Source organism: Lasioglossum baleicum, chromosome 8 (genome assembly GCF_051020765.1).
Source record: "Lasioglossum baleicum chromosome 8, iyLasBale1, whole genome shotgun sequence".
NCBI lineage: Eukaryota > Metazoa > Arthropoda > Insecta > Hymenoptera > Halictidae > Lasioglossum > Lasioglossum baleicum.
Window position 1 is genome coordinate 4,651,324 of NC_134936.1, and position 25,557 is coordinate 4,676,880.

General features: G+C 39.3%; 1 protein-coding gene and 1 pseudogene across 2 annotated transcripts in view; one reads left to right on the forward strand and one right to left on the reverse strand.

The window, feature by feature from the left end:
- The window catches only part of LOC143211107 (acyl-CoA Delta-9 desaturase-like), a 256,986-nt gene that overhangs the window by 127,225 nt on the left and 104,204 nt on the right, over nucleotides 1-25,557 (reverse strand). The gene's annotated exons all lie outside the window — the stretch shown is intronic.
- Nucleotides 7,746-25,557, forward strand: part of LOC143211551 (acyl-CoA Delta-9 desaturase pseudogene) — a 34,991-nt pseudogene continuing 17,179 nt past the window's right edge. Inside the window, exon 1 of the transcript XR_013009479.1 lies at nucleotides 7,746-7,930. The product of XR_013009479.1 is annotated as an acyl-CoA Delta-9 desaturase pseudogene (transcript). The remainder of the gene's footprint in view (nucleotides 7,931-25,557) is intronic.

Below are 25,557 nucleotides of genomic sequence, written 5' to 3' on the forward strand. Positions count from 1 at the left end.
TACTAAAATTCCGTCTATATTGTGGTTAGATTTTCAATTGGCCAGAGTAGGAGTGAAAGTAAGAACTCGTTATCGTGATTATATGAAAAATGCAAATATTGATCAAAATTTAACACCAATAATAAAAATATCGAATCAAGTAAATATGTCGAGTAAGGAAAAATATCAAATCACACGTAGTCAATTTCCAGTGGTTCCTGCTGAAGCGATTACGATTCATAAAGGTCAGGGACAAACATACGAGAAAGTATGTTTGGATTTTAAAAAATCAGAAAGGCGAACTTTACAAATGTTGTATGTAGCACTGAGCAGAGTTTCAAAATTGAGCGCGGTTTATATATTTTGGGACAATTTAAATTAACAGTATCGAAGAAAACCAAGATCAATACTTCAAACCCGGATAATGAGGAGTTGTATCGTTTGCGAAAAACTAATTAAGACAATTTATTTTGCAACATTAGTACGCTATAACAAGGAACCAAGCGAGCAACGAGCATACGATGTTGGTTTAATGCGACGCCATATAGCAAACATTTTGATAAGTAGAAAACTATTGAATTTCCCTGAAAACGTATAATCTTCTTAAAACGTACACTTAATAATGATAATAACATACTGCAACTAACGAATCGGGAAGTTCTTTGTGTGGGTCGTGGAGAGTCACACACCAAATAAAAAAAAAACATTAATAGGTACTACTAGCCACGCGTACCACTAACCCTTTCGCAAGAGCAGTCCTATCCGCAAGCTCGCAAAGCGAGCGAGCAAAAACAACCCTACTCACGAGCGAGCGAGCAACAATAACCCTCTAGTTTTGCATGAAGCAGTGGCACACTTAGGATTTAATCTTCCGGAGGCCAAGATGAACGGATAAAACTGTGTGATCTGGTGCAAGAATTTCCAATGTACAGGGTGAGGAAAAATTATTGGTCATCCTTTTGGGAGGTGATAGAACTCGTCGAGATAGGTCTCCTTATACTACTTCGTGGTCGGCGTTATTGCGACGTCTGTATGTTTAACAATCTTGACCCTTCCGACCCGACAGAGGAACGCCGTATGTCTTCTCGCAAGGCCAACTGTCTCGATCACAAGAGACCGTTTACTGGAGTAATATCGATTACTTCATTCTTTGACTCTCTCCTTTCACCTGAAGGCTGCTCAAGTCGGCCGTGGAGGATGACGAGTCATCAAGGGTGTGTTTGAATGGATTTTGCAAACATTCGGCAATGCCCAATCAACACATCGCCTTGCATTTTCATGAAACATCATTAAAATCAGCCATAAACTGATTAGAAACCTTCTTCACGATGAAGAAGGTTTCAGCACAAATCAAAAACAAATAACAAATGTTTCCCCCCATAAAAAAAAACAGTTACGATCGATTTAACAAAACGAATCGTGTTCTCTTTCGTAATCAAGCATTCATAACGAACAGAACGAATAATCTTTTCCACGACACAAAAAAAGGTAAACGTCACGAATTACCAAGCGTACAAGGCAGAGTCTGTCAGAATTAGCCTTGCTGATGAGTCCTTCTGACAGACTCGGGACGAAACGCGTTTTCTATTAGAATTAATCATCTAAAATTAATTTAGCGGATGATAATCTGAACGAAACACCGACTATTGTTTCATTTTCAATATCTCCATGTCACTGTCACTATCACTATCTGTATCACTACTAACAAGGAAAGCGCAAGGTCGACGAGTCTCAGATTTGATTAAAACTTTGTACTTAAACGTTGTAATTAAGGGGGAACTATACCCTCGGATTGTAACTAGAAAATAACTAGAATCTTACTAGATTTTTGGTCGAAACATGGGTTTGCGCGCCTCGATTTTTTGTCGTTATTTGAGCATATTTTGAGCTGGGTGAGGACTCATTCTGTAGAGGAAGGTTAAATACAGGGCGGTCTTCTCATGATTTAACGAGATTATGTTTATATCTAATAATATGAGTGCCCAAAGTAGAGAAAAAATCTAGAAAAATAACCGCAGATTTCAATGTATTGTTCTGTTTCAAAGAGACTTTTTTGACTGATATGACGAGAAGAGCGCCTTGTAATGAACCTTCCTCTATCAAATGAACCTTTATGCAGCTCAAAATATGCTCGTATAAGGTCAAAAAATCGAGGCGCGTGATTTCATTCACATTAGCATAGATTTCCCCATGAAGACAGAGGTCCTCCCGGATGCAAAGCCAGTCTAGAGCCAATTTTAGTTCAGTTCGCTTAGACGAGATGGCGCCTAGTCAGGAGGACTGTCAATCAGTGCTGTGATATTGTGCAACATTTCACTGCTGCACTGCTGTCAACGTGGAATCATAGCAAAACTGACACAGACGAGGTAAATATTCTCATCGGTGGCACTAATATTAGTGCCACCTGCCCTGTATAGCGGCTATTCGCGACGAGCTGAATAGAATATGGAAATAACAAGCAACTCCATCTCGTGTTCATTAGGCAGTTGCGTGTTTATCAATGTTACCAAACTTTTTTTTGCACAGATGTTTATAACATTGATAAATAGTTATTTTCTAGTTACAAATCGAGGGTATAGTTCCCCCTTAAAGGTTCATTAAAAGTTTTCATTAACATGAATATGGTTTTAATTCCGAGGAATTGCAAGTAACGTCGTGTAACTACCTAACACCTTTTATGGTCATTGGTTTAAAAAGTAACGGCCAAGTTTGAATAATTTAGCCCTCCATGTAATTCCGTAAAAATTAAATAGCGTTCTTTTTAACTAATTTTTACAAACGCTTTTTTTCAGTATTGCAAGAGGTATTTCTAAGCTAACCAACTTGGCCGTTACTTTTTAAACCAATGACCATAAAAGGTGTTAGGTGGCGGCCAAGTTTGAATAATTTAGCCCTCCATGTAATTCATTAAAAATTGAATAGCATTCTTTTAAACTAATATTTACAAACGCTTTTTTCAGTATTGCAAGAGGTATTTCTAAGCTAACCAACTTGGCCGTATTTTGTTTGATCTCACAACTTTTTACGGCCATAAGAACTTGGCTCCTGTTTACAGAATGTTTTTGTTGGGATTTCATCACTTTTTGTTGAATTACTGTTATCTCTGATTCATTAAATCCTAAACATTTTTTATCTTTAAGGTGGACAGTAAGTAAATTAATAAATGCATGTTCGTGTACTGCCTATTTTTATATCTTGTGACGTTGCAACTTTTTGCAACGGAGCTATTTTTATTTTTATTTTTTCAACCAAAATACGTTAAAAAAATTAGTTAAAAAGAACGCTATATAATTTTTAAAGAGTCACATGGAGGGCGAAATTATTCAAACCTGGCCGTTACTTATCACATACGTCATGTGGTTGGGCATACCCGATATGCCCCGCGTAAGGTCTTTCGAAAATTTCGTTATTTTTACGATAGGACGCACCGTTCGCGAGATGCAGCCATTAAAAAATTTTTTTTTTAAATCAAAAGGCTACATACGTCATCTGGTTGGGCATACCCTAACTGTCTGAGGTGCTGGGTATGTTGGTATCGGCATCTTATTCTGTTGTGTAATCAGAGTAAGCTTGATTAGTATGTTTGTTTTGGTTGTGTTACCAACACAACACGGCAACACAAAACCACAAACAACACTCATCACAACAACTCTCGAACAAACAAACTAACACAACCAAAACAAACATACTAATCAAGCTTACTCTGATCACACAACAGAATAAGATGCCGATACCAACATACCCAGCACCTCAGACAGTTAGCGAACTGCGATGGGTGGCAAATCATAGGCCATGGGATGGTGAAAAGAAATGGACATATGAAACGGGCTCACTAAACAAGGACAGAACATAGTACCGAACAGAACAAAGGAAAACGTAAATTCTTGCACAAACACATGCTTTGGGTTAAGCCTTTTGGCTTTAAGCCATATGTTCTATCCTACGTACCTATTTCGTAATGTTTTTTTTTTCAAACCACCCCTTTAAGGTGTAAAATTTCAAACTTTGAAAATTATTCCTTCGATGGTTTGTTATGGTAGACCTGTGTGCGAAATTTCAAGCTTGTAGGTCAATGGGAAGTACCCAAAAGGTTTTGATGATCTGTCAGTCAGTCAGTCAGTCAGTGACAAATTTAACGATTTTTGAGGTCCTATATCTCGGAACCTACTAATGTTGGAAGATTAATGTTTTGTGAATATTAAGACATTATAGCATTTAACAACTGTACGAAATTACATCTCTCCATCTGCCTCCAGTGCCGAGTTATAAGCCTCTAAAAAACGGCTAAATTGTTTCGTGTAAAAGGAGGTAGTACAAGAACTTGGCTGGTGCACTATCGTGCACCTAGATGTTCAATAGACTTTTTTTTTAATGTGGTTGCGATAACTTTCCTGACAGACCCTGTAGGTGGATGTTTTCCGCTGTTTTCTGTATGCCTCGACATATTAGATATTCACATATAATTTCCCAAGTGCGCGCAAAGCTTTTACACAAGGCATTTGCGTGACGTTGTAGCTCGATGTTTATTCCAACAGTGGAGGGTGACTTCCGCTCATTATCTAAAAAAATGGAAGATTTATGAGAGCTCCGGGAGAAATAATAGAGTGAATTCGGTAATTCTAACAATGACGCTCCATCTACATGAAACTATTGACAATGAAAAGCAACATGTAACATGTAACATGTCTTCCATGTTTGTTGAATAAGCGTGAGTAAGAAGTCCGGATGACAGTGCGCAGTTGTTACGGTTGATCTGACTCATTTGTAATCTACATATCAAATATAATAGGATAAATGTACCTATTACTGCGGGTGTACGTTTTACTACGGTATTTTTTTCCAATCAGATGAACCCCTTGCCGTAACATTGTCTTTACAGTCACAGTGATTAAAACGTCTTTATCACCAAAAATGTCGTAGAAATGAAAAGAAACTTTATATTTATATACAGGGTGGGTCCGAACACACACACACACACAAACAGAACACCTAAATATCTCCGTTACTTATCGTTGTACAAAACAACGTCTTAGGACAAAGTTACACTGTTTGAAGGGCCCCATGTAACGGTGTAAGGGAAAAATTTTCAAGGTGATTTTTAATAAGATTTCAAGGTCATCGATGTTTTTTTAAATGGAATGATATATCTTCGTTAACGTAACGTTGAGGCTGACAAAATAACGAATTCATCCATGTAACACAATATGACCTACAAATTACCTTCGACCCAGAAAAATAGAATAAATAAAATTCAACGTGTAAGATTCATTTGCTTTATTTCTCATTTCCATTTGCACCACTTCCAACTTATGTCGGGCGAAGATATTTTTCTTTCTGGTTCGAAAAAAACGTCGACGTTCCAAACTTGAAAGGGTGGTTTCTCAAGATAAAAGTCTGCTCTATCGTGTGGTATAGTTCGATTTTCCGCTGGACCCATATTTTTTTAGATAAATTGAAAAATATCCTCAAAAATTGGTAGAGAAGTGGTGTCTCTCCGTCTTTAATGATTGTTTAAACATGTTCAAACAATCATAATGTATTAATATTGGATATCACTGGATTCGGGAAGTCTACAAAATTTTTGCTTGTAGAAGAATTCAATATCTTTAACTAGAGGGTTATTGTTGCTCGCTCGCGAGTAGGGTTGTTTTTGCTCGCTCGCTTTGCTCGCTCGCGGATAGGACTGCTCTTGCAAAAGGGTTAGTGATACGCATGGCTAGTAGTACCTATAGCTATTAATGTTTTTTTTTTATTTGGTGTGTGACTCTCCACGAGCCACACAAAGAACTTCCCGATTCGTTAGTTGCAGTATATTATTATCATTATTAAGTGTACGTTTTAAAAAGATTATACGTTTTCAGGGAAATTCAATAGTTTTCTACTTATCAAAATGTTTGCTATATGGCGTCGCATTAAACCAACATCGTAGGCTCGTTGCTCGCTTGGTTTCATGTTATAGCATACTAATGTTGCAAAATAAATTGTCTTAATTAGTTTTTCGCAAACGATACAACTCCTCATTATCCGGGTTTGAAGTATTGATCTTGGTTTTCTTCGATACTGTTAATTTAAATTGTCCCAAAATATATAAACCGCGCTCAATTTTGAAACTCTGCTCAGTGCTACATACAACATTTGTAAAGTTCGCCTTTCTGATTTTTTAAAATCCAAACATACTTTCTCGTATGTTTGTCCCTGACCTTTATGAATCGTAATCGCTTCAGCAGGAACCACTGGAAATTGACTACGTGTGATTTGATATTTTTCCTTACTCGACATATTTACTTGATTCGATATTTTTATTATTGGTGTTAAATTTTGATCAATATTTGCATTTTTCATATAATCACGATAACGAGTTCTTACTTTCACTCCTACTCTGGCCAATTGAAAATCTAACCACAATATAGACGGAATTTTAGTATTTTCTTGAAAAGTAATAAATTTTAATATTCCGCATGTGTGTGTGCTCCATTAACCAATCCGTTTTCAACATCAATGTTATTAATAATTATCATATAGTTTATATTAATTTTCAATTTAATCTCAGTTAATAATTCGTTTTGAACTGATTGTTTTTTTAAAGATTGTAATATAAATTTTTTTTTGTACTTTCATCGATATTCTTTGAAAAAGTATTCTCGGGAGTAGAGATGATTAACTCACTCTTGCATTGGGATAATTTTCGATTATTGTAAGCGGAAACATCATCGTAAGGTACAAAAAAAAATGTAAAAGAAATTTTTTTTTTTAAATTTTAAAAAAATCGAAAAAAATTTTTTTGTGTAATTACGTTTGTTTCTTCGGTGGAAACTTTCCGTTCTCTCGTATAAATTACATTGTTGAATGAACTTCTTTCGAAAAAACTAAAAAAACTAAAAAACTACTTGACCAAAATGGACCAAAATCTAATCAGCTCTAAGTTACAGCGGGGCACATCGATTGCATCATTCATCATCCTGATCGCGTTGTTACTTTTTCTGAAAACGTTAACGAAAAATTTGATTACAAAGAAACGGCCATACGCACGCACGCACGCGCGCACACATACACACACACACACACGAACATTTTGCTGAAAATAGTCTAAAATGACTGCAATGACCATGAAACGTGAAGATCTTCCCTATAAAATCGGGAAGTTAATAATAACATCACAATATTTGTTTAAAGTTGAAATATATGTCTTTTGTTCAAATTCAAATTTCTCAAAAACTGTGCGTCTAGGAGAAAAATTAAATGCAGATTCGGAATCCGCGCAGAAAACTCTATAAGAACCGCATATTAAAAATCGAAACGTCATGAAAAAGTTGAAATATGTTGGACCGTGTTATTAGACAGCGAAGCTTTACAGACGATTTATATAATTAAGAAAGAAACGAAGCAAAAATGAAATTTTTAAATAAATGAAGCTGTATTCAACGTAATTGAATCTCGTTGTCTTGTAACTACTATTGTGTAGACAATGCTATAATCAAATCGGTATGATATCGCATGATACGTGAAATTTTGTGCAAAAACAGGTTAAGCAGTTGACTAGGTAGCAGAGCCATTAGCATATTATTGAATGCGATAGGATGACAGGAATAATCAAAGAAGCTAATGCTGTGTGAATGATACGTTTTATACGTCAGAAATATTCGTTAATTCATATGCATATTGAATAGTTATTTTACATAAATGCTTTATCACGTATTGACGCATTGCCAAAGCAGGGTCACGGCAAACGAATGGGGAGAGAATGAGAAGGTGAAAGAGAAAGAGAAATGAAGGAGAGGGAGAAAGAGGAGATGAAGATAGCAGAAAAGAAGGAAAAAAGAGGAGAACGAGAAAAAATGAAAATTGGATTTTGGAACGTAGTAGGAATGATAGGAAAAGATGAAAGATTCTGGAAGGATCTAGAACGATGGGATGTAATGGTGCTGGTGGAGACATGGGTAGAAGAAAAGGGGTGGGAAAAGGTGGAAAGAAGATTACCACAAGGATACATATGGAAAAAGCAATGGGCACTTAGGGATAGTATACTGGGGAGAGCGAAGGGGGGAATGATGATAGGAATGAAAAATGAAATTAAGAGTGAAAAGAAAGGTTGGGAAGAATCGAAATAAGACAAGAAGAAGATGAAAGGGAAGGCAGTAGGGCGTCAAGGGACAAAAAAATAAATGGAGAACAGAACAAGCTAATAAGAACGCTATGAGAGCAGGGATTGGAAATAATGAACGGAGGTACAAAAGGAGACGAAAGAGGAGAGTACACATATACCCAGACAACCAGGGCTGCACCGGGCAGCATTGTCGCGTTTTGGATCCCTGCTGCCGCGAGGCTGCACGGAAAACGGTGGGGGATTTTGCCTCACCGTAAGAGGGCAACACAGTCGCGCCAATGTTTCGAATGCCGTACGCAGCGCCATACAGGCACGTACAGGCCTTGTACTAGGGAGCAGGGGGTCTCTCGCCCCGGTAAGGTGATACAGAGCTGGTCGCGCTGATGTGGATCTTCCACATTAAGATGTCGGTAAAGTAAATGTCTATTGTACAAATGTGTAGCAGCAGCAGCAGCAGTCTTTCTTTTTACTGACAAAAATTAATATTTTTATTTAAATTACATACTACATACTATCAGGTCGTTCGGAAAGTAATTTTGTTTATCGTGTAGGGATGGCAATGCTTCCGTTTGTCATTACTAGACTGCGGATCTTTCTGCAAAATAAAAAATGTCAGCGTCGATTACAGGAAATAGAAACTAAATTGAATTGAATTATTTCTTCAGCAAAGGAGAAAACGAAATGACTTTCCGAACGAGCTAATACATTAACATATTACAATAGGAGAGCTGCATAAAGTCTAAATAAAATCAATCTCATCATTTTCATACAAAGAAACATTTACCAGTTACTTTTAAGGTTCGGTAGGTGTAGAGGGTTGAAACGTCTTCGTGCAAAAAAAAATGTGTCGTAGAAGGGAAAAGAAACTTAATTTATAACTTTCGGCTCGAGCGCGTTTCCAGCTACCCGAGTGCATCGGGCTGCCCGGGAGTGTCTCGATCTCGTCGGGCGGGTTCGGAAAGAATCGGACAAGTTCGGGCGAGCGAGTTTTCGCGCTACTCGAGATTCAATTCTGCGTTCGCACCAGTTCGCACGAACTTGTCCGCTTCTGTCTGACGTCTGAACGCGCTCGACGAAGTCGAGCCACTCTCGGGCCACCAGGCCACCCGATGGTGTGTCACGGATAGTCTGCGGATCTTTCTGCAAAATAAAAATTTACTATATCGATTGCAAGAAATAGAAATCAAATTGAATTGAATTGTTTCTTCAGCAAAGGAGAAAACGAAATGACTTTCCGAACGAGCTAATACATTAACATATTACAAGGAGAGCTGCATAAAGTCTAAATAAAATCAATCTCATCACTTTCATACAAAGAAACATTTACCAGTTACTTTTAAGGTTCGGTAGGTGTAGAGTGTTGAAATTTATAATTTTCGGCTCGAGCGCGTTTCAAGCTACCCGAGTGCATCGGGCTGCCAAGGGGTTTCGAGCTGCCCGGGAGTGTCTCGATCTCGTCGGGCGGGTTCGGAAAGAATCGGACAAGTTCGGGCGAGCGAGTTTTCGCGCTACTCGAGATTCAATTCTGCGTTCACACGAACTTGTCCGCTTCTGTCTGACGTCTGAACGCGCTCGACGAAGTCGAGCCACTCTCGGGCCACCGGGCCACCTGATAGTGTGTCACGGATAGACTGCGTATCTTTATGCAAAATAAAAAATGTCAGCGTCGATTACAGGAAATAGAAACTAAATTGAATGTCATCTCTTCCCTTAATGATTTTAATAGAGGAGAAATCATATATTGACATCTTCAATTTAAAAAATTTTCCAACAACTATCAATTTCATCTACTCAAGTTTGCTATAAATGCATAAAGATCCGCAGTCTATTCGTGACATATCAAGCGGCCCGAGAGTGGCTCGACTTCGTCGAGTGATTTGAAAATTACAGTCAAAACGTGTTGGTCGAGGAAGTGTCGACTTCCAGCTCAATAGTAATGACCTGTCATAAATCTCCCTGTAGAGAACAGCCCCGGGAACGGCACTGAAAGAAATCGAGTCTACCGGGTTGGGTCTGCCTGGGTCTGCCTAGCCCGACCCCAGCCGCGCGCCCGTGGTCTGCCTAGCCCGACCCCAGCCGCGCGCCCGTAGTCTCAATGTGTTGACTTCGATGGCGCACGCTGCGTAGTATGTGTGACCGCTGTAATAAGTATTTCAATACAGCCGAAAATGCATGTGAAACGAGTCCTGCCTCCTCCACTCTGATCCAATCGTCCGCGCATTCGCACCTAGACACGTCACCGTAAAGGTGAGCGCATACTAGATGGTCGCGGGAAGGCCGCGGGAAGGCCAAAGCCGCCGATGGACGCCCAAAGCCGCCGATGGACGTCCACGCGGGAAGAAATCTCTAGCGGGCCGACGGCTCCACAGCAGGGAGCAGGGCTCCCTGAAAGAAAGGTCCCTTTCCCTAAAAGAGGTGGGGAGCCCACGGAGACCTTTTTTTCTGCCACGCACAGCAGGTAGCCCTGCTCCCTTGCCGCATGGACGTCCATCGGCGGCTTTGGGCGTCCATCGGCGGCTTTGGCCTTCCCGCGGCCTTCCCGCGACCATCTAGTATGCGCTCACCTTTATCCTGCCTGGGAACCTTCTTCTCAGGCTTACACCAAGTACAATGTCACCAGTTCGCATCCATGCGTGTTGGCGTCTTGCCGCCATCCCCTACAATTGCGTAGTATGTAGTGGGCGGTAACGGTATCGTATCCTAACCCACTGCTGTTCCGCTATCGCTCGTACTTACGAGGCAGTGTATTGGATCACTTGTTGGACATAGACAAATCTAAAATGTTTTTTCACTACGTGAATGAAATATGTAATTGCAGGACCGACGCTGTCGATCCTTACGTCAGAAAATGTCTGTTCCAGGGTTGTTACCTTTCACTTAAAAAGGCATCGTTGATCAAGACTGGTTGCTAATATTATTCTCGAGGTGTAAATGGGGTTATTTAGTCGTATACAGCGTCCGTTGCCAGCTCCTTGTGACGCCAATTTTTATATCTCCATTTCTTTTGAAGGGCTCATTTTACAGTGGAAACTCCAAGGAATATAAACATATTTTGTTCAAAATTTAAATCACTGACGCACAGTGGTCTGGATTGGAAAATCGTGTGCCATTTTGTTATAACTTTTGAACCAGTAGAGATACTGCAATGAAATTTTCACTAAAAATATTTAAAAAATAGTCATTTTTAACTATAGGTAATTAAATATTTTTTGCATTTGTTAAACAATAATTTTTTATAAATTTTCATTGATATTTTTGATTTAAAAAAAAATTTTTGGAATATAATCGTACATACTATTTTTTACTTTCTAAATATGTATTTTTTATATTTATGTTTCACACATGTGTAACGTTTTATGGAATACGTAAAATATAAATTTGAAAAGTCTTGTTGCAATCAACATACACAAAAAAAATTACCGTAAAGGTAAAAACGCACTACAAGCGTGTCAAAGATATTTTTTATAATAATTTATAATGATTAAAAAACGAAACGAGCCTACTACCTTATATCTTTATTTTACTAGAGGTGAGCGAAATATCAGAACGAAACAGAATTGAAAAACTTCTATTATATTTTAATACTAAAGAATTACCTCGGATGCAATATTTAACACTAAAATCTTACATTTTTCGCTATGTGAAGTCATCTGATAATAATTTGTACCAACAATATACCTCGCAAACATTCTATTACCAACTTTAATGACTTTAAACAATAATAATTTGAGCGGGCGGAGAGGGGCGGAATTAATTTTTTCATGATTATTTAGAAGGAAGGTGTACTAAAAATATTCCAATTAATTAGAAAGCTAAACTCGGCTAAACTTTAAAGATATACCATCTTAAATGGAAAGGACTTCACAAATTTTTCTTACGGCATTGAGCATTATTATATAAATAGAGTATTTACGTTAATAAATAATAGAAAGATATGATTTTTATCACAAAAGTCTGCTCTTCAATATAAAAAAAAAAGCGAGAGATAATATTAAATAGGAACGTCAGGGCACCGCATCACAGAGAAGCAATTTTTCTCGTGAAAAATCCTCCTCTTAAAAGTGTCCTATTTTCAATGTTTATTGCAACTATTATATTTATTAAATTGTACTATTTTCTTCATTTCCGAGGTCTGTGAACATTTGGGAAGCAATGTTTATAGATATCGATACGAGAAAGTTCGTTTTTGGGCAGAAAGGCACACGATTTTCCAATCCAGACCACTGTGTGACGGCTCATCGAAAAAGACGTAAAAAACGAATTAGTTTAAATTTTTCGACTCCATACAGTTGATGGTCGAGGTTAAAAAAATAATTTTGCAATAGCCCAATCCTTTCCTAATAAAACCACCAAAAAAAAAGTGTAGCTCAATCGGATTTCAACGAAAATATGATTTCATGATGTTTCGTTGACAAAAAATTCGATTTTTTGGAAAATCCTGAGGTGGTAGACAAATTCTGAGACCAGATTTGAAATAAGCGTGGAAGAATGTACGGGAAATGATGTACAGCATGTTGCAAAAAAGTTTTATTGAAATTGTGCAGGTTTAACGAATTTTGTCAAGGTTAAAAAACGTTTGTACCATCATTTCCCTACTTTCCGCATATTCTGCAAAGTTAGAGCTTTAATTTAAAAAAAATTCATCGTTCTATCTCTTTTCTATCGAAAGTTATTCGACTTTAACACAGAAACTTGCGGCGACCCGTGCAGCGACCCTTGCAGCGACCCAATAGCTGCACGGGTCGCTGCAAGGGTCGCCGCCTGGATCGCGACGGAATGGCCAAAAAAGGTGTGTCACAGCTCTGACCGACCAGTCCTGAACCGCTAGAGGACTCATCAGTAAGGCGGGCCCTGCCCGAGACGCTTCGATATCGGAAGGTGGTTTAAGACTGTATATATACAGATCGGTGACGGATCAGGTAGCAGCGAGAAAGGTCTTTCTTTGACTATCTGTCCATCTTGTGGCAAATGTAGGAAATTAGCTGCCAGAAAAGAGAGCGAGTTATTATTGTCCGCTTCTGTCCGAACGCGCCCGACGAGGTCGACCACGTTCGGGCCACCCGCCCGATGTGTTACGGATAGACAGCGGGTCTTTATGCAAAATAAAAAACGTCAGCGTTGATTACAAGAAATAGAAACTCAAAAGAATGTCATCCCTTTCCTTAATGATTTTAATAAAGGAGAAATCATATATTGACATTTTCAATTTTAAAAATTTTCCAACAACTATCAATTTCATCTGCTCAATTTTGCTATAAATGCATACAGATCCCAAGTCTATCCGTTACACATCGGGCGGCTCGAGAGCGGCTCGACATCGGCGAGTGATTTGAGGAGTTGGTGACAGATGAGTTGGGCATTTAATCGGTCATCCGATTGACGATTGATAATCGTTAGTCGCGATTAACGACTAAAGTAGAAATTTAATCGTTATCCGCAATTAACGATTAATAAGTATTTAATCTTATCCGCAAATATAACGATCAATCGGTATTTATTCGTTAACCATAATTAACGACTAAACGAGGATATTAATTGTTAATCGCGATTAACGATTGAAGTAGAAATTTAGTCGTCAATCGTCGATTGAATTTTTGCCCAACACTGGTTAGTGATTTTATTTTTATTCTATTTTCTCGAAAATGAATAAATCCATGAATACTTTCGGCCAACTCGAGGCTACAATGAACACGACCGACGCCCGAGGGTTGAGCCCTGAGGCCTGAGCCCAGAACACAATAGTAGTGCAATAAACACGGCCCGACAATCCCCCGGCCAGCCAGGTAGCTCGGCATGAAACCGCTAAGGAGCGAATGCTGAACTTAATTATTTTCCGTGCTGCCCTCACGAAAGTCACACGAGCCAATTCGTGGCGTTCTGCCGATTAAGAAAAGCCTAAACTCGACGGAATTAGGACCGTTTCTAGTGGTTTTATTCATAACGGAGTGTACACTTTCCACCTTTAAATATAAGAAATTTAAAAATATGTGCTAGGTGTCTCTTTTTATTATGTAGAGCATCCTGTATATGAGCACCAAAAACTAATTTTCATCGTTTTGTTAGTATTTGACAGGCGATTGTAAATACGTTCAAAGCATTGTGCTACCGTCTCGTCCCGTGTTATTGTCTTTACCGTTCGCGTTCAATTTGAACGATTTCTAACGAGCTCCCCAGTATGAGAGTATGGTGGGGATGCCCGCGTATTACGCGAGGACCCCGATCCGCAACAGTCGAGATTGATGACTGAGAGAGATCTCTGTTCCTCCGAAACGAGAACCGTGAGTCGTTCCTCCGAAACGACATCTCAATTGTCAGTTATTTGTACCGCGTGTTTAAAATTATTATTAAAAGTGATCTTGAAGTCGCAGAAACCCGGCTTCCCTGTTTAAACCAGTGGTTTTAATTCACCCACTTACACTTTCTCCACTACCGGACTGATCCAACCCTTCATACCTGATTTTAAACGAAGTGCTCGTGTCGGGGTAAACAGTTAGTTTGGCCGTTATAATTTAAGGAAAAACTTGTGACACCTCATATTACACGTCCGTAAAACCAACAATTTTCAAGACTTCAAGGAATTGTTTGAGATACGTTTTCTCATATTTCACTAAAGACTGCAACATATCCAAATTTGAACAAAATCCGAAACAGTAGTTCTATTTCGCATGGAAATATGGATACTCGAAAACAATTAAAAATTAAAACAATTATAAGAAACTGCGATTTAGATCAATCGTGAGCAGAAAAATTCAAAGATTCTTTTCTTTACATCTTTCAATGCCTACTATGTATATCTGGTTTATGTGTTGACCGTTTTCGATGACATTTCGGGTAATCGGATAGTGTTTTTTCATTTTCTTAGTTTTAAAAATCTTAAGCTTAATAAATATGGATTCGAAAAAATCGTTTGTCCCGCTGTTTCCAAAACCGTTGTTTAAACATGTTTAAACAATCATACTGTATTAATATTGGATATCACTGTATTTGAAAAAGTCAACAGAATCTTTTATATGGCGGGGGTAGCGAGCGCACGGTAACCCCAAGGAATCTGGTTAGACCGATTTGGTCTTTAATGTCTTTATGGTTATTACGGCTATTAACTCCTAAGGGTACGGCTGGTGGCACATTGCAGTTCGGCCATGGCACAACAAAAGCCCAAACTTCGTTTTTCAGGAGCTTTTGCTCGAAAAAGTATATTAACGGTTTCGGTGTTATTTCAGCCACTTGGCATAGTACCGTTACCGGTATTGTTCGGTATGTATATATATTTTACCGAGATTAAGGCCGTTATTAGACTAGGCCACTGGTGGCGCAACTTGGTAACCTATTAGACTACGGTAACTGGTGGAGTCACCAAAAATAGTTGCCGATCTGGTGGACGGCATCGGCAACCGGCCGGGCAACATTTGGTGGCGCCTCCACCAGCCGGGGTATTGATTTGAATGTAGCCTATTAGACAAAGCCACCAAGTTGCACCACCAGCATCGCGAAAACATGAACAATTGACAAAAAGTCTAAAGAGAAATGTGGTTCAGAATCATGGTCTTGACAACGTATCCAAAGCGCATCGAAATCGGAGAGGAGATAGTTCAGATAGTACATCGATCGATTTACAATTACAAGTTACTTATCTCGTAAACTAAAGCCGATCGCCAAAAAGTCTAAAGAGAAATGTTGTTCAGAATCATGGTCTTGACAACATATCCAAAGCTCATCAAAATCGGAGAGGGTTCACATTATCGAGAAACTCTTGTTCGTTGCGATGTCGCGGCGTACCACCGACACTCGCTTGCCGGCGCGGCGTGGCGCGCCGGGCCAGGGCGCGCTCTGATTGGTCCGTGTTTTTCGTTAATAACTCCTAAACAAAGCCGCAGTTGACATTGGTGCAAAGGAAAATGTCTCTTAGAATGGTCTCAGGAACCACCCCCTTTCGGGATTTTCACGAATTTTGGGACACCCTGTATACAGTCTTAAACCACCTTCCGATATCGCAGCGTCTCGGGCAGGGCCCGCCTTACTGATGAGTCCTCTAGCGGTTCAGGACTGGTCGGTCAGAGCTGTGACACACCTTTTTTGGCCATTCCGTCGCGATCCAGGCGGCGACCCTTGCAGCGACCCGTGCAGCTATTGGGTCGCTGCAAGGGTCGCTGCAAGGGTCGCTGCACGGGTCGCCGCAAGTTTCTGTGTTAAAGTCGAATAACTTTCGATAGAAAAGAGATAGAACGATGAATTTTTTTTAAAATTAAAGCTCTAACTTTGCAGAATATGCGGAAAGTAGGGAAATGATGGTACGAACGTTTTTTAACCTTGACAAAATTCGTTAAACCTGCACAATTTCAATAAAACTTTTTTGCAACATGCTGTACATCATTTCCCGTACATTCTTCCACGCTTATTTCAAATCTGGTCTCAGAATTTGTCTACCACCTCAGGATTTTCCAAAAAATCGAATTTTTTGTCAACGAAACATCATGAAATCATATTTTCGTTGAAATCCGATTGAGCTACACTTTTTTTTTTGGTGGTTTTATTAGGAAAGGATTGGGCTATTGCAAAATTATTTTTTTAACCTCGACCATCAACTGTATGGAGTCGAAAAATTTAAACTAATTCGTTTTTTACGTCTTTTTCGATGAGCCGTCACACAGTGGTCTGGATTGGAAAATCGTGTGCCTTTCTGCCCAAAAACGAACTTTCTCGTATCGATATCTATAAACATTGCTTCCCAAATGTTCACAGACCTCGGAAATGAAGAAAATAGTACAATTTAATAACTATAATAGTTGCAATAAACATTGAAAATAGGACACTTTTAAGAGGAGGATTTTTCACGAGAAAAATTGCTTCTCTGTGATGCGGTGCCCTGACGTTCCTATTTAATATTATCTCTCGCTTTTTTTTTTATATTGAAGAGCAGACTTTTGTGATAAAAATCATATCTTTCTATTATTTATTAACGTAAATACTCTATTTATATAATAATGCTCAATGCCGTAAGAAAAATTTGTGAAGTCCTTTCCATTTAAGATGGTATATCTTTAAAGTTTAGCCGAGTTTAGCTTTCTAATTAATTGGAATATTTTTAGTACACCTTCCTTCTAAATAATCATGAAAAAATTAATTCCGCCCCTCTCCGCCCGCTCAAATTATTATTGTTTAAAGTCATTAAAGTTGGTAATAGAATGTTTGCGAGGTATATTGTTGGTACAAATTATTATCAGATGACTTCACATAGCGAAAAATGTAAGATTTTAGTGTTAAATATTGCATCCGAGGTAATTCTTTAGTATTAAAATATAATAGAAGTTTTTCAATTCTGTTTCGTTCTGATATTTCGCTCACCTCTAGTAAAATAAAGATATAAGGTAGTAGGCTCGTTTCGTTTTTTAATCATTATAAATTATTATAAAAAATATCTTTGACACGCTTGTAATGCGTTTTTACCTTTACGGTAATTTTTTTTGTGTATGTTGATTGCAACAAGACTTTTCAAATTTATATTTTACGTATTCCATAAAACGTTACACATGTGTGAAACATAAATATAAAAAATACATATTTAGAAAGTAAAAAATAGTATGTACGATTATATTCCAAAAATTTTTTTTTAAATCAAAAATATCAATGAAAATTTATAAAAAATTATTGTTTAACAAATGCAAAAAATATTTAATTACCTATAGTTAAAAATGACTATTTTTTAAATATTTTTAGTGAAAATTTCATTGCAGTATCTCTACTGGTTCAAAAGTTATAACAAAATGGCACACGATTTTCCAATCCAGACCACTGTGCGTCAGTGATTTAAATTTTGAACAAAATATGTTTATATTCCTTGGAGTTTCCACTGTAAAATGAGCCCTTCAAAAGAAATGGAGATATAAAAATTGGCGTCACAAGGAGCTGGCAACGGACGCTGTATACGACTAAATAACCCCATTTACACCTCGAGAATAATATTAGCAACCAGTCTTGATCAACGATGCCTTTTTAAGTGAAAGGTAACAACCCTGGAACAGACATTTTCTGACGTAAGGATCGACAGCGTCGGTCCTGCAATTACATATTTCATTCACGTAGTGAAAAAACATTTTAGATTTGTCTATGTCCAACAAGTGATCCAATACACTGCCTCGTAAGTACGAGCGATAGCGGAACAGCAGTGGGTTAGGATACGATACCGTTACCGCCCACTACATACTACGCAATTGTAGGGGATGGCGGCAAGACGCCAACACGCATGGATTCGAACTGGTGACATTGTACTTGGTGTAAGCCTGAGAAGAAGGTTCCCAGGCAGGATTACGGTGACGTGTCTAGGTGCGAATGCGCGGACGATTGGATCAGAGTGGAGGAGGCAGGACTCGTTTCACATGCATTTTCGGCTGTATTGAAATACTTATTACAGCGGTCACACATACTACGCAGCGTGCGCCATCGAAGTCAACACATTGAGACTACGGGCGCGCGGCTGGGGTCGGGCTAGGCAGACCCAGGCAGACCCAACCCGGTAGACTCGATTTCTTTCAGTGCCGTTCCCGGGGCTGTTCTCTACAGGGAGATTTATGACAGGTCATTACTATTGAGCTGGAAGTCGACACTTCCTCGACCAACACGTTTTGACTGTAATTTTCAAATCACTCGACGAAGTCGAGCCACTCTCGGGCCGCTTGATATGTCACGAATAGACTGCGGATCTTTATGCATTTATAGCAAACTTGAGTAGATGAAATTGATAGTTGTTGGAAAATTTTTTAAATTGAAGATGTCAATATATGATTTCTCCTCTATTAAAATCATTAAGGGAAGAGATGACATTCAATTTAGTTTCTATTTCCTGTAATCGACGCTGACATTTTTTATTTTGCATAAAGATACGCAGTCTATCCGTGACACACTATCAGGTGGCCCGGTGGCCCGAGAGTGGCTCGACTTCGTCGAGCGCGTTCAGACGTCAGACAGAAGCGGACAAGTTCGTGTGAACGCAGAATTGAATCTCGAGTAGCGCGAAAACTCGCTCGCCCGAACTTGTCCGATTCTTTCCGAACCCGCCCGACGAGATCGAGACACTCCCGGGCAGCTCGAAACCCCTTGGCAGCCCGATGCACTCGGGTAGCTTGAAACGCGCTCGAGCCGAAAATTATAAATTTCAACACTCTACACCTACCGAACCTTAAAAGTAACTGGTAAATGTTTCTTTGTATGAAAGTGATGAGATTGATTTTATTTAGACTTTATGCAGCTCTCCTTGTAATATGTTAATGTATTAGCTCGTTCGGAAAGTCATTTCGTTTTCTCCTTTGCTGAAGAAACAATTCAATTCAATTTGATTTCTATTTCTTGCAATCGATATAGTAAATTTTTATTTTGCAGAAAGATCCGCAGTCTATCCGTGACACACCATCGGGTGGCCTGGTGGCCCGAGAGTGGCTCGACTTCGTCGAGCGCGTTCAGACGTCAGACAGAAGCGGACAAGTTCGTGCGAACTGGTGCGAACGCAGAATTGAATCTCGAGTAGCGCGAAAACTCGCTCGCCCGAACTTGTCCGATTCTTTCCGAACCCGCCCGACGAGATCGAGACACTCCCGGGCAGCCCGATGCACTCGGGTAGCTGGAAACGCGCTCGAGCCGAAAATTATAAATTAAGTTTCTTTTCCCTTCTACGACACATTTTTTTTGCACGAAGACGTTTCAACCCTCTACACCTACCGAACCTTAAAAGTAACTGGTAAATGTTTCTTTGTATGAAAATGATGAGATTGATTTTATTTAGACTTTATGCAGCTCTGCTATTGTAATATGTTAATGTATTAGCTCGTTCGGAAAGTCATTTCGTTTTCTCCTTTGCTGAAGAAATAACATTCAATTTGATTTCTATTTCTTGCAATCGATGTAGTCAATTTCTACTTTGCAGAAAGATTCGCAGTCTAGTAATGACAAACGGAAGCATTGCCATCCCTACACGATAAACGAAATTACTTTCCGAACGACCTGATAGTATGTAGTATGTAATTTAAATAAAAATATTAATTTTGTCAGTAAAAAGAAAGACTGCTGCTGCTACACATTTGTATAATAGACATTTACTTTAGCGACATCTACCACATAGCACGTCCTACATTAATGCGACCTGGCGCGACCGTGTTGCCCTCTTACGGCAAATCGAGGTAAATCGAGCCCCGTTCTCCGTGCAGTGGCGCGGCAGCAGGGATCCAAAACGCGACATAGCTGCGGCGCAGTACAGCTGCTGAACGGAGCAGTTGGTTGTCTGGGTATATACCCAGACAACCAGGGCTGCACCGGGCAGCAATGTCGCGTTTTGGATCCCTGCTGCCGCGAGGCTAAACGGAAAACGGTGGGGGATTTTGCCTCACCGTAAGAGGGCAACACAGTCGCGCCAATGTTTCGAATGCCGTACGCAGCGCCATACAGGCACGTACAGGCCTTGTACTAGGGAGCAGGGGGTCTCTCGCCCCGGTAAGGTGATACAGAGCTGGTCGCGCTGATGTGGATCTTCCACATTAAGATGTCGGTAAAGTAAATGTCTATTGTACAAATGTGTAGCAGCAGCAGTCTTTCTTTTTACTGACAAAAATTAATATTTTTATTTAAATTACATACTACATACTATCAGGTCGTTCGGAAAGCAATTTTGTTTATCGTGTAGGGATGGCAATGCTTCCGTTTGTCATTACTAGACTGCGGATCTTTCTGCAAAATAAAAAATGTCAGCGTCGATTACAGGAAATAGAAACTAAATTGAATTGAATTATTTCTTCAGCAAAGGAGAAAACGAAATGACTTTCCGAACGAGCTAATACATTAACATATTACAATAGGAGAGCTGCATAAAGTCTAAATAAAATCAATCTCATCATTTTCATACAAAGAAACATTTACCAGTTACTTTTAAGGTTCGGTAGGTGTAGAGGGTTGAAACGTCTTCGTGCAAAAAAAAATGTGTCGTAGAAGGGAAAAGAAACTTAATTTATAACTTTCGGCTCGAGCGCGTTTCCAGCTACCCGAGTGCATCGGGCTGCCCGGGAGTGTCTCGATCTCGTCGGGCGGGTTCGGAAAGAATCGGACAAGTTCGGGCGAGCGAGTTTTCGCGCTACTCGAGATTCAATTCTGCGTTCGCACCAGTTCGCACGAACTTGTCCGCTTCTGTCTGACGTCTGAACGCGCTCGACGAAGTCGAGCCACTCTCGGGCCACCAGGCCACCCGATGGTGTGTCACGGATAGTCTGCGGATCTTTCTGCAAAATAAAAATTTACTATATCGATTGCAAGAAATAGAAATCAAATTGAATTGAATTGTTTCTTCAGCAAAGGAGAAAACGAAATGACTTTCCGAACGAACCAATACATTATAACATATTACAAGGAGAGCTGCATAAAGTCTAAATAAAATCAATCTCATCACTTTCATACAAAGAAACATTTACCAGTTACTTTTAAGGTTCGGTAGGTGTAGAGTGTTGAAATTTATAATTTTCGGCTCGAGCGCGTTTCAAGCTACCCGAGTGCATCGGGCTACCAAGGGGTTTCGAGCTGCCCGGGAGTGTCTCGATCTCGTCGGGCGGGTTCGGAAAGAATCGGACAAGTTCGGGCGAGCGAGTTTTCGCGCTACTCGAGATTCAATTCTGCGTTCGCACAAACTTGTCCGCTTCTGTCTGACGTCTGAACGCGCTCGACGAAGTCGAGCCACTCTCGGGCCACCGGGCCACCCGATGGTGTGTCACGGATAGACTGCGGATCTTTCTGCAAAATAAAAAATGTCAGCGTCGATTACAGGAAATAGAAACTAAATTGAATGTCATCTCTTCCCTTAATGATTTTAATAGAGGAGAAATCATATATTGACATCTTCAATTTAAAAAATTTTCCAACAACTATCAATTTCATCTACTCAAGTTTGCTTAAAATGCATAAAGATCCGCAGTCTATTCGTGACATATCAAGCGGCCCGAGAGTGGCTCGACTTCGTCGAGTGATTTGAAAATTACAGTCAAAACGTGTTGGTCGAGGAAGGGTCGACTTCCAGCTCAATAGTAATGACCTGTCATAAATCTCTGTGTAGAGAACAGCCCCGGGAACGGCACTGAAAGCAATCGAGTCTACCGGGTTGGGTCTGCCTGGGTTTGCCTAGCCCGACCCCAGCCGCGCGCCCGTGGTCTGCCTAGCCCGACCCCAGCCGCGCGCCCGTGGTCTGCCTAGCCCGACCCCAGCCGCGCGCCCGTAGTCTCAATGTGTTGACTTCGATGGCGCACGCTGCGTAGTATGTGTGACCGCTGTAATAAGTATTTCAATACAGCCGAAAATGCGTGTGAAACGAGTCCTGCCTCCTCCACTCTGATCCAATCGTCCGCGCATTCGCACCTAGACACGTCACCGTAATCCTGCCTGGGAACCTTCTTCTCAGGCTTACACCAAGTACAATGTCACCAGTTCGAATCCATGCGTGTTGGCGTCTTGCCGCCATCCCCTACGATTGCGTAGTATGTAGTGGGCGGTAACGGTATCGTATCCTAACCCACTGCTGTTCCGCTATCGCTCGTACTTACGAGGCAGTGTATTGGATCACTTGTTGGACATAGACAAATCTAAAATGTTTTTTCACTACGTGAATGAAATATGTAATTTCAGGACCGACGCTGTCGATCCTTACGTCAGAAAATGTCTGTTCCAGGGTTGTTACCTTTCACTTAAAAAGGCATCGTTGGTCAAGACTAGTTGCTAATATTATTCTCGAGGTGTAAATGGGGTTATTTAGTCGTATACAGCGTCCGTTGCCAGCTCCTTGTGACGCCAATTTTTATATCTCCATTTCTTTTGAAGGGCTCATTTTACAGTGGAAACTCCAAGGAATATAAACATATTTTGTTCAAAATTTAAATCACTGACGCACAGTGGTCTGGATTGGAAAATCGTGTGCCATTTTGTTATAACTTTTGAACCAGTAGAGATACTGCAATGAAATTTTCACTAAAAATATTTAAAAAATAGTCATTTTTAACTATAGGTAATTAAATATTTTTTGCATTTGTTAAACAATAATTTTTTATAAATTTTCATTGATATTTTTGATTTAAAAAAAAATTTTTGGAATATTATCGTACATACTATTTTTTACTTTCTAAATATGTATTTTTTATATTTATGTTTCAAACATGTGTAACGTTTTATGGAATACGTAAAATATAAATTTGAGAAGTCTTGTTGCAATCAACATACACAAAAAAAATTACCGTAAAGGTAAAAACGCATTACAAGCGTGTCAAAGATATTTTTTATAATAATTTATAATGATTAAAAAACGAAACGAGCCTACTACCTTATATCTTTATTTTACTAGAGGTGAGCGAAATATCAGAACGAAACAGAATTGAAAAACTTCTATTATATTTTAATACTAAAGAATTACCTCGGATGCAATATTTAACACTAAAATCTTACATTTTTCGCTATGTGAAGTCATCTGATAATAATTTGTACCAACAATATACCTCGCAAACATTCTATTACCAACTTTAATGGCTTTAAACAATAATAATTTGAGCGGGCGGAGAGGGGCGGAATTAATTTTTTCATGATTATTTAGAAGGAAGGTGTACTAAAAATATTCCAATTAATTAGAAAGCTAAACTCGGCTAAACTTTAAAGATATACCATCTTAAATGGAAAGGACTTCACAAATTTTTCTTACGGCATTGAGCATTATTATATAAATAGAGTATTTACGTTAATAAATAATAGAAAGATGTGATTTTTATCACAAAAGTCTGCTCTTCAATATAAAAAAAAAGCGAGAGATAATATTAAATAGGAACGTCAGGGCACCGCATCACAGAGAAGCAATTTTTCTCGTGAAAAATCCTCCTCTTAAAATGTCCTATTTTCAATGTTTATTGCAACTATTATATTTATTAAATTGTACTATTTTCTTCATTTCCGAGGTCTGTGAACATTTGGGAAGCAATGTTTATAGATATCGATACGAGAAAGTTCGTTTTTGGGCAGAAAGGCACACGATTTTCCAATCCAGACCACTGTGTGACGGCTCATCGAAAAAGACGTAAAAAACGAATTAGTTTAAATTTTTCGACTCCATACAGTTGATGGTCGAGGTTAAAAAAATAATTTTGCAATAGCCCAATCCTTTCCTAATAAAACCACCAAAAAAAAAAGTGTAGCTCAATCGGATTTCAACGAAAATATGATTTCATGATGTTTCGTTGACAAAAAATTCGATTTTTTGGAAAATCCTGAGGTGGTAGACAAATTCTAAGACCAGATTTGAAATAAGCGTGGAAGAATGTACGGGAAATGATGTACAGCATGTTGCAAAAAAGTTTTATTGAAATTGTGCAGGTTTAACGAATTTTGTCAAGGTTAAAAAACGTTCGTACCATCATTTCCCTACTTTCCGCATATTCTGCAAAGTTAGAGCTTTAATTTAAAAAAAAATTCATCGTTCTATCTCTTTTCTATCGAAAGTTATTCGACTTTAACACAGAAACTTGCGGCGACCCGTGCAGCGACCCTTGCAGCGACCCAATAGCTGCACGGGTCGCTGCAAGGGTCGCCGCCTGGATCGCGACGGAATGGCCAAAAAAGGTGTGTCACAGCTCTGACCGACCAGTCCTGAACCGCTAGAGGACTCATCAGTAAGACGGGCCCTGCCCGAGACGCTGCGATATCGGAAGGTGGTTTAAGACTGTATATATAGAGATCGGTGACGGATCAGGTAGCAGCGAGAAAGGTCTTTCTTTGACTATCTGTCCATCTTGTGGCAAATGTAGGAAATTAGCTGCCACAAAAGAGAGCGAGTTATTATTGTCCGCTTCTGTCCGAACGCGCCCGACGAGGTCGACCACGTTCGGGCCACCCGCCCGATGTGTTACGGATAGACAGCGGGTCTTTATGCAAAATAAAAAACGTCAGCGTTGATTACAAGAAATAGAAACTCAAAAGAATGTCATCCCTTTCCTTAATGATTTTAATAAAGGAGAAATCATATATTGACATTTTCAATTTTAAAAATTTTCCAACAACTATCAATTTCATCTGCTCAATTTTGCTATAAATGCATACAGATACCAAGTCTATCCGTTACACATCGGGCGGCTCGAGAGCGGCTCGACATCGGCGAGTGATTTGAGGAGTTGGTGACAGATGAGTTGGGCATTTAATCGGTCATCCGATTGACGATTGATAATCGTTAGTCGCGATTAACGACTAAAGTAGAAATTTAATCGTTATCCGCAATTAACGATTAATAAGTATTTAATCTTATCCGCAAATATAACGATCAATCGGTATTTATTCGTTAACCACAATTAACGACTAAACGAGGATATTAATTGTTAATCGCGATTAACGATTGAAGTAGAAATTTAGTCGTCAATCGTCGATTGAATTTTTGCCCAACACTTGTTAGTGATTTTATTTTTATTCTATTTTCTCGAAAATGA